The following is a 9,294-nucleotide window of genomic DNA, read 5'->3' as shown; positions in this document are numbered from 1 at the left end:
CTCGCCTCGCCGCGGGCCCCCGCCGCCGCCGCCGCAGGAGGTCGCCGGCGACGACCCGACTCCGGCCGGCCTCCTCTCCCTCCTACTCCGGCTGGCCCCGGCCCCCTTCTCCCCGCCGACGAGCGGCCTCGCCGGATCCAGCATCGGGAGGCGCGCCCCGATCCAGTCCCGCGTCAGCTACAGTAAACCCTAGGAGAGGGTTGTTTTTTTTTCTCTAAGTCTCAGAATTTTCACTTCATATACTCCTGTTCGAGGCCCCGTAACTTTGCATCCGTAGCTACGATTTGGGCATATAGTATATCAAAATGTTCGCCTCGACGAGTACATCATTTTGTTCCATTGCATCATTTTCATTTGAGTTCATCTTTGATGCCCAAAATGCTGTTAGAAGGAGGCTTCATGAGTTAATTGTCAGATCTGCTAGTTCATCTTAGACTTTTGCCATTTTTGCCATGATTATTGTGTGCATGCTATGCCTGTGAGTCCTTCCTATGTTTTGTTAAGCATTTTGTCTTCTTTCCAGAGGTGCAACCCATGCATTTTTAGGATGTGTGTGGTGACTTGTGCAAGCTTGCAAAGTGAGGCACCCGGGAAATCTGTTTTTAGAGACTTAGTTGTTTTCACTAAGTCTGGGATTATTTAGTTCATGATGCCATATGTTCAGCTTGTTTCCTAGTGATCCGTGCCTCTTTTGAGGATGATCAGTAAAGGAGTTTTGTTAATCATGTAATGCTCTATCCATCCATGTCTTTGTTTGCAATTATGGAGCAACCTAGCTTGAGTCAATCGAGCTCTACTTTTGCTTCGTGGTGAATCTGGGCAGATCGTCAACTCGTTTGCGATTTTGCCGATGTTATTGTAGTTGATCCGTGCATGCTATGCCATTGTTCTTGCCATGTCTAGCCTGTATTTTGTGCCTTCTTTATGGATGTATGCTTTCCTTGCCATGACTTGCACCGTGGTGAGTGCATCGAGCTCGTTTACATGCCTTCGTGAGTTATATTTCAGCATGTCTCAGTTTTCACCAAGTCTGAAAACTGATTGTGTTTTAGCTATGTTCGTGTGCCCGTTAGTATATTTTGTGATCCCTTTTGGCCCCAGGTCACTTTGGGACTTTTGTTAAGATTGTTGAGTAGATCCATGCCATATTCTTACTTGTCTTAATCAGGTCATGTATCATGTTGTTTTGCTGCTCCGAAGAGGGCTTCGTGATCTGAAATTTCAGACAAGTGTTAATTTCACTAAGTCTGGAATCTGTTTTGCTTTTGCGTTTTTGCCATGCTTGTTTGAACCTCATAATGGATGAATTGGCCGTGGCTCAGTGCTAGTCTTTTGTTAAGCATCTTGTGTACATCCCTGCCATGTATTTTGTTGTCATGTTTGATGGCTGTAGCATGTTCTTTTCGCTGCATTTAGATGCCTACTTGCTGTAAATCGCAGACCGGTGTCATTCTTAAAACGCTTGCCATTTCCAAACCGTAACTCCGATTCCGATGATCTTTATATCATTTTGAAGCGATTTCATCTCATCTTTCCAGTGGCACCTTTAGGATTCCAAGTTGAGGCCGGGTTCATGCATTTCCTGTCATATCTTGCATTTTGCATCCCGCATCGCATCCCGCATAGAATATCACCTTTGCATCGTATTGCTTGGTCTTGCACATGGTTGATCGTATCCTTGTTGCTTGTTTGTCTTGTTTGAGTAGAGCCGGGAGACGAGTTCGCTACCGAGGAGCCCGTTGAGTTTGCTTGTGAGGATCCAGTCAACTCTGACAACTGTGCAGGCAAGATGATCATACCCTCGAAATCACTACTATCTTTGCTATGCTAGTTTGCTCGCTCTTGCTATGCCAATGCTACGATGCCTACCTTTTGCTTGTCAGCCTCCCAATTGCCATCTCAAACCTCTAACCCACCATGACCTAGCAAACCATTGATTGGCTATGTTACCGCTTTGCTCAGCCCTCTTATAGCGTTGCTAGTTGCAGGTGAAGATTGGAGGCCGTTCCTTGTTGGAACATCATTTATTTACTTGTTGGGATATCATTATATTGCTATGTTATCTTAATGCATCTATATACTTGGTAAAGGGTGGAAGGCTCGGCCTCTCGCCTAGTGTTTTGTTCCACTCTTGCCGCCCTAGTTTCCGTCATATCGGTGTTATGTTCCCGGATTTTGCGTTCCTTACGCGGTTGGGTTATAATGGGAACCCCTTGATATTTCGCCTTGATTAAAGCTTGTCCAGCAATGCGCAACCTTGGTTTTACCATTTGCCACCTAGCCTTTTCTTTCCCTTGGGTTCTGCAGACTCAAGGGTCATCTTATTTTAACCCCCCCGGGCCAGTGCTCCTCTGAGTGTTGGTCCAAACCGTCAGCCGCCGGTGGCTACCAGGGGCAACTCTGGGCTGGCCTACCGGAAGTTTGGACAATCAGATTGTGCCCTAAGAAAGAGATATGTGCAGCTCCTATCGGGATTTGTCGGCACATTCGGGCGGTGTTGCTGGTCTTGTTTTAACCTGTCGAAGTGTCTTGAGTTACCGAGATACCGAGTCTGATCGGAACATCTTGGGAGGAGGTCTATTCCTTCGTTGACCGTGAGAGCTTGTCATGGGCTAAGTTGGGACTCCCCTGCAGGGATTGAACTTTCGAAAGCAGTGCCCGCGGTTATGGGCAGATGGGAATTTGTTAATGTCCGGTTGTAGATAACTCAAACCTTAACTTAATTAAAATGAATCAACTGAGTGTGTTACCGTGATGGCCTCTTCTCGGCAGAGTCCGGGAAGTAGACACGGTGTTGGAGTTATGCTTGCGCGGGTTGTTCTTCTAGATTCTCGCTCGCGCTTTGCCTCCTCTTCTCGCTCTCTTTTGCGTATCAGATAGCCACCATATATGCTAGTCACTTGCTGCAGCTCCACATATATCTGTCTATCCTTCCTATAAGCTTAAATAGTCTTGATCGCGAGGGTGCGAGATTGCTGAGTCCCATGTGGCTCACAGATTACTATAACTCCAGATGCAGGTCCAGGTGATTTCGCTCCAGGTGACGAGTACGAGCTCAAGTGGGAGTTCGACGAGGACTCTCAGCGTAACTACGTGTCTTTTCCTGATGATCAGTAGTGGTGCCTAGTTGGGGTTCGATTCAGGGCCTTGTCGCATGTTGGGTTTTCTTCTATTTTGGCGCCGTAGTCGGGCCATGAGTGTTTGTATGATGGATGTTATTTATGTACTTTGATGTGACGTGGCGAGTGTAAGCCAACTACGTATCTCCCCCTTTTATTATATGTTACATGGGATGTTGTAATGATTGCCTGACTTGCGACATTGCTTTCAATGCGGTTATGTCTCTAAGTCGTGTCTCGACACGTGGGAGCTATAGCCGCATCGAGGGCGTTACAAGTTGGTAATCAGAGCCTTCCCCGACCTTAGGAACCCCATTGCTTGATCGTTTTTAGCAGCCGAGTTGTGTCTAGAAAAATGTTTTGAGTCTTTAGGAATTATATGTTGGAGAGTTTAGGAATTCTTTTTACTTCCCAGTCTCCTCATCGCTCTGGTAAGGCATCCTGACGTAGAGTTTTGACTCTTCTCTTCTCAAATTTCACTAAAAAAAATTTAGGATCACGCGAGTATCTTGGAATCGTTCCGATGGCTTATGATGAGAACATTGTCTTGGTGCCTCCTGTCAGGGGTTTAGTGGAACTGTCCCGGGGAGTTGAGCTCTGAGGTGTTGTCATCATAATTTTATCGTTGCAATTCTGGAATACTTGAGATATGTTCGCCGACATCGAAAATCTCTTTTATGCAGTTCGTTGGTGAGATAACCTCGACGCCACCCAGTACTGGGGCGGGAGTTCGGGAGTATCGCCATAACTTGTATAACGGATGCTTTTCGAAGGTTGAGGTAGATGGTTTCCGAAGTTTTTCTTGGTTATGTGTTGAAGGATGGATACAGCTGGATGTAGGATTTGCTAGTTTGGGTGAGATATTATGCTTCCCCTGTATCCCCAACACCTGATTGCATAACCGGAAAGGTTCGGGAGTTTCATAGGTGGGAATTCTCGTAGCTCTAGTTCTTCTTCCACGAATATTGGTTTGAGATTGGGATTTCTTACCGATTATTCGTTCTTGATCCGTACCTTGTTGATTTATTTCTCTACCTTAATTCTACGTGGCTTCTCAATTTATGGATATGTGACCATTTGAAGAGGAATGCATTCGTTCATTTTGTTTGGATGTGAAGACTATATGTTGCAATTTTCATTCCGTTGGATTCAGCTTCAATATTTATCTGTCAATGTGCTAACGGTGGTCAACCTCTTCAGGATGGCTCCCGCTAAGAGCACCAGTCAGAACCAGAATCAAGACCCGCCACTGCCTCCACCTCCTCTAGAGGCATGGCAAGCTGTGATGGCCGCAACCAATGCAAACACTCAGCTGATCATGCAAATTCTTCAAGAGCACAATCAAGGCAGTCAAGGGAATCAAGGCAGCAATCAGAGTCACTTTGCTACACTCAACCAGTTCCTTGCTAACGGGCCAAAGACTTTCAGCAATTGTGTTGAGGCAACCGATGCTGACGATTGGCTAGTGGATCTGTGTAAGCATTTCGAGTGCAGTAACGTCAGGCCTGAGGACTTTGTCAAGTTCGCTTCCTTCCAACTCAAAGATCAAGCTGCAGAATGGTTCCAGCAGTACAAGGATTCCAGAGGTGGACGTGTCATCACTTGGGATGATTTCCGTCGAGATTTCCGAGCTCATCATATTCCGCAGAGCGTGGTTGAAAGCAAGCGTGAGGAATTCTGCAATCTGAAGCAAGGCTCTTTGTCTGTCTATGACTACAACAAGTTGTTCCAGAAGCTCGCCCGCTTTGCCAAGAAGGACGTGCCTGATGAGAAGAGCATGATATACCAGTTCAGGGGTGGTCTCAGAGAAGAAATTCAGCTCGCTCTTGTCCTCTTTGAGCCCTTGAGGTACGATGAGTTCTACAACATGGCACTGAAGCAAGAGGCTACTCAGTTGAGGTGTGATGCTTCCAGGAAGCGAGTCAGAGATGCTACTCCTTCTTCCTCTACTCAAGTGGCCAAGCAGCAGAAGTTTGGGCTTCCTCCTCCTCCGTTCCGTCAGCCGTATCAGCAGAAGAGCAAAGGTGGCAGTGGTTCTTCCCACCCACCCAACCCTGGCTTTCAGAACAAGACTTCGTCTCAAGCTCCAAGATCGAGTGCTCCGTATCACCGTCCGCTTTCAGAGGTCACGTGCAACAAGTGCCAACAGAAGGGTCACTATGCCAACAAGTGTTTCAACCAGAGGCGTCTTCCTCCTCCTCCTGTCAGATCGGCAAGTACAGCTGTGGTCAAGCATAACCCCAAGCATGCCAAGGTCAATTTGATGAATGCAGCTCAGGCAGAGGACTCGTCAGATGTGATCATGGGTAACCTTCCTGTTAATGATAAACCTGCAAAAGTTCTTTTTGACACTGGTGCATCACATTGCTTCATCTCGAAACCTTTTGCATCTAAGCATGAGTTGACTTCCCAAGTTATGCATAAACCGTTAGCAGTCGTCTCTCCGGGTAAATGTTTGCTTGTTAATCACGAGATTCCGGATATTTCTATCATGATGGGTGATTTCAAGTTTCTGGCTTCTCCAATGGTTCTTGGTAACTCGGATATTGATCTTATTCTCGGGATGGATTGGCTTTCTAAGCACAAGGCTCAGCTTGATTGTGTAGCCAGGCAGATTCAATTGACTCATTCGTCTGAGGATGTAATTATCTTTGCCTCTCTGGATAATACTATTCGTCTGTTTTCTCTCAATGAGAAGGGTGAATTGGATTCCATCTCTCAAATTCCAGTCATTTGCAAATATCAAGACGTCTTTCCAGAAGAGCTCCTAGGAATGCCTCCGCACCGGCCAGTTGAATTCGTTATTGAACTTGAGCCTGGCACGGAACTTGTGTGCAAACGTCCTTACAAGCTCGGACCTGAAGAGTTGAAGGAGCTGAAGAAGCAACTCGATGAGCAAGAAAGAATGGGTCTCATCCGGCCTAGTTCTTCTCCGTGGGGTTGTGGTGTTCTTTTTGTGAAGAAGAAGGATGGAACGGACCAACTTTGTGTTGATTACCGTCCAGTGAACAAGAAGACCATCAAGAACAAATACCCACTTCCCAACATCAATGAGATGTTCGAACAACTCAAAGGTGCCCAAGTATTCTCCAAGCTTGATCTACGTATGGGTTATCACCAGATTCGCATTCGTGAAGAAGATATTCCCAAGACAGCATTCAGGACAAGCTTTGGTTCATATGAATACACTGTCATGTCTTTTGGCCTCGCCAACACTCCTCCAACGTTCTCTCGCATGATGAATTTCATCTTCAACGCCTACACCAATGACTTCGTTTTGGTCTATCTCGACGACACTCTGGTTTTCTCGAAGAACAAGGAAGATCATGCCAAGCACTTGCGTTTGGTTCTTGATAAGCTCAGAGAACATCAGTTCTACGCCAAGTTCTCCAAGTGTGAATTTTGGCTCGATGAGGTTCTTTATCTTGGTCATATCATCTCTGCCAAGGGCATTTCCGTGAATCCCGAGAAGGTATCCGCAATTGTGAATTGGGAACCTCCTCAGAACGTGAAGCAACTCCTCGGTTTTCTCAGTCTCGCAAGCTATTGCCGAAGATTCGTTGAAAACTTTTCCAAGATCGTGAAGCCTCTCTCAAATCTTCTTCAGAAGCACATCAAGTACGTTTGGTCTCCGGAGTGTGATATTGCTTTCAACACTTTGAAAGAGAAGTTGATCACTGCTCCAGTTCTGACTCCGCCTGATGAATCCAAGCCATACAAGGTATTTTGTGATGCCTCTCTCCAAGGTCTTGGCGCAGTTTTGATGCAAGAGAAGAAAGTTGTTGCTTATACATCTCGCCAGTTGAAGCCTAATGATAAGAACTACCCCACTCATGATCTCGAGTTGGCGGCAGTTGTGCATGCTCTTTTGACTTGGAGACATCTTCTATTGGGAAGAAAAGTGGACATTTTCACTGATCACAAGAGTCTCAAGTACATCTTCACTCAGTCTAATCTCGACCTCAGGCAAACTCGATGGGTCAAAATGATTCAAGAGTATAATCCGAGTATTGAGTATACTCCAGGCAAGGCCAATGTGATTGCTGACGCTTTGAGCAGAAAGGCCTACTGCAACAGTCTGATTCTCAAGCCTTATCAACCCGAGCTTTGTGAAGCTTTCCGCAAACTGAATCTGCATGGTGTTCCTCAAGGTTTCCTCGCCAACCTTCAAGTCTCTCCTACCTTAGAAGACTAGATTCGCCAAGCCCAGCTTCTTGATGCTATGGTGAAAAAGGTGAAGATTGGGATTGCCAAGAGTCAGTCCAAGTACAAGTGCTACCGCCTTGATGACAGGGACACTCTCTTCTTCGAGGATTGTATTGTTGTGCCCAAAGGTGACCTCCGTAAAGTGATCATGAATGAGGCTCACAATTCTCTCCTCTCCATTCACCCTGGGAGCACGAAGATGTATCAGGACCTCAAGCAAGCTTATTGGTGGACTCGAATGAAGCGCGAGATCGCTCAATTCGTGAATGAATGTGATGTCTGCAGAAGAGTGAAGGCAGAACACCAAAGGCCAGCTGGTCTCCTCCAACCTCTTGCCATTCCAGAATGGAAGTTTGACCACATTGAAATGGACTTCGTGACTGGGTTTCCAAAGTCCAAGCGTGGCAATGATGCTATATTTGTTGTCATCGATAAACTCACCAAAGTGGCTCACTTTTTGCCTATCAAAGAGTCGATCATTGCAGCTCAATTGGCGGAACTCTATACCTCTCGCATTGTCTCTCTGCACGGTATTCCTCAAGTGATATCTTCAGACCGTGGCAGCATCTTTACCTCCAAGTTTTGGGATTCTTTTCAGAAGGCCATGGGTACCAACATCCGCTTCAGCACAGCTTTCCATCCTCAAACAAGCGGTCAAGTCGAGCGTGTCAACCAGATTCTTGAAGATATGCTCAGGGCTTGTGTGATCTCCTTCGGCATGAAGTGGGAGGATTGTCTTCCTTATGCTGAATTCTCCTATAATAACAGTTTTCAAGCAAGTTCGGGCAAGGCCCCTTTTGAAATTCTGTATGGCAGGAAGTGTCGTACCCCTCTCAACTGGTCTGAAACCGGTGAACGTCAGCTTTTGGGTAATGACTTAATCACAGAAGCAGAAGAAATGTGCAAAGCCATTCATGATAACCTCAAAGCAGCCCAATCCCGCCAGAAGAGCTACTATGATAGTAAGCACCGTGATTTGGCTTTCGAGATCGGAGATCATGTTTACCTCCGTGTCTCTCCTATGAAAGGTACTCGTCGCTTCGGTATCAAAGGGAAGCTTGCCCCTAGATACATGGGACCTTTCAAGATTGTCAGCAAGAGAGGCGACCTCGCCTATCAACTCGAGCTTCCTTCAAACTTTGCAAATGTTCATGATGTGTTCCACGTCTCTCAGCTTCGAAAGTGCTTCAAGACTCCTGACCGCACAGTCAACTTCGAGGACATTGAGCTCCAAGAAGATCTCTCTTATCGTGAGCACCCAGTTGCTATTCTTGAAGAGACTGAACGCAAGACTCGCAACAACTCAATCAAATTTCTCAAAGTCAAGTCGTCGCACCATTCCGACCGTGAAGCTACCTGGGAACGCGAGGATCACCTCCGTTCTAAGTACCCGGCGTTCTTTCAGTCCTAGATCTCGGGACGAGATCTTTTCGTAGTGTTGTAACACCCTGGATGTAACTTTCCCAATTTGTACTCCAACTCTTGCCATTTCCGGCGTTAAGTTATATTTATTTCTCGGGTTCAGTTCTTTGTCTCCGTGTGTTGTTTTCTTGTCATGCATCTCATATCATGTCATCCTGTGCATTGCATTTGCATACGCGTTCATCTCATGCATTCGAGCATTTTCCCCGTTGTCCGTTTTGCATTCCGGCGCTTCGTTCTCCTCCGGTGGTCATTTCTAGTTTTCTTTCGTGTGTGGGAATTAAACATTTCCGTATTGGATCGAGACTTTCCAAGCGGCCTTGGTTTACTACCGGTAGACCGCCTGTCAAGTTTCGTATCATTTGGACTTCGTTTGATACTCCAACGATTAACCGAGGGACCGAAAAGGCCTCGTGTGTGTTGCAGCCCAACACCCCTCCAATTTGGCCCAAAACCGACCAAACTCTGCTCCATGTCCTAGAGCGTTCGATCACGATCGCGTGGCCGAAAACCGCACCTCATTTGGACTCTCCTAGCTCCACTTATG

This window comes from Triticum aestivum, chromosome 1A (genome assembly GCF_018294505.1).
Source record: "Triticum aestivum cultivar Chinese Spring chromosome 1A, IWGSC CS RefSeq v2.1, whole genome shotgun sequence".
In the NCBI taxonomy this organism is placed as follows: domain Eukaryota; kingdom Viridiplantae; phylum Streptophyta; class Magnoliopsida; order Poales; family Poaceae; genus Triticum; species Triticum aestivum.
The sequence above is the reverse complement of the archived record's forward strand: the minus strand, read 5'-3'. Positions refer to the sequence as shown.